This window comes from Mus caroli, chromosome 7 (assembly GCF_900094665.2).
Source record: "Mus caroli chromosome 7, CAROLI_EIJ_v1.1, whole genome shotgun sequence".
NCBI lineage: Eukaryota > Metazoa > Chordata > Mammalia > Rodentia > Muridae > Mus > Mus caroli.
The window spans coordinates 110,357,629-110,358,998 of NC_034576.1; positions in this window are offsets into that span (position 1 = coordinate 110,357,629).

Genomic DNA, 1,370 nt, shown 5'->3' on the forward strand with positions numbered 1-1,370 from the left:
GCATAGATTCTCCTTTTTCTCCTTAAAAACCAACTCTTGCAAAAATCATCTGTTGTTTGCTGTCTGCTTTCACCTGATCTAGAGGCAGCACTCACTCCCTGCATTGTACTTTCAGGGCCAAGAATTTGGGTGTGTTCTATACCAACTCTGAGGTGCCTCCCTCCCCTTACATTGGTGCTGTGACTTGGATTATATCTTGTATGGGTCAACAAAACCCTTAACTNACTTCTCATATGCACAAGACCATCCTGTCACTGGTCCCTTCATCCAAGAGTGGTAAATTGGTAACCTTTCCCAAGTTTTCCTGTCCTAAACATTCCACAAGATGTAAGGTGATGATTGTTGAATGCCCTGCATCCCTGCTCTTCCTTTTGGGTATGGCGAGAATGCACCCCACCATGGCCTTCAGCTTCCACTTTAGATTCCCTGGGATGGATGATGGGCACATTCCATTCAGTTCAGCTAATTTGCTACTTGTCCTTTCACTTTTGGTGGTCGCTCCACTGGAATCTGCAGTCATAACAGTTCAAAAATCCTGTCCTGGATATCTCCTCAGATACTATGTCTCTCTTTACATGACAGAGATTGGGTGGCAACCCATCCCTTTCAAAGACCGCTCTGTTGGCCATTTGAGGCCACTTATGTTCATGGCCCACCACTAGGAATGGAGATCTGTTCTCTTCATTCTGACTATTACCTCCAATTCATATCTAACATTACTAGTGCATACCAACATTCAAAATATTCTATATATTCCACAGATATAAAACAAAATGACAACTTAAAAATTTTGCTGGGCATGGTGGCACATGCCTTTAATGCCAGCACTCAGGAGGCAGAGGCAGGTGGATTTCTGAGTTCAAGGCCAGCCTGGTCTACGAAGTGAGTTCCAGGACAGCCAGGGCTGTACAAAGAAACCCTGTCTCAAAAAACCAAAAAAAAAAAAAAAAAAAATTGTGAGCACAAGAACTGAAGGAAGGATATATCTCTCTTTCATAGTGTCCCCTCTCCAGAAATATCTGTGCCTTTCCCTGTTCCCCACTGCTTCTAATCTCCAAGTCCAAGTTGAGCTTCCTTCACTCTTTCTATTGGCTGTTGGTCTCAAAAATCTCTGACACAGGACCACAGGAAAACCATAACTGACTGGTAGCCCAGAACTATAGGCTAGTTCTGCTGCTTTTGTAATTCTACCCCTCACCTCTTACCAGGAATCAAAATTTAAGACCATAGGGGATTCCCTGGACTCTGCTCCAAGGTTTTTGGCCCACCACTTAACAAAGGAGATCTGTTCTCTCCATTCTGACTAATATCTCCAATTTACATTCAACATTACATCATGATACACCACAGTGGTCTATATACTCCTTAAA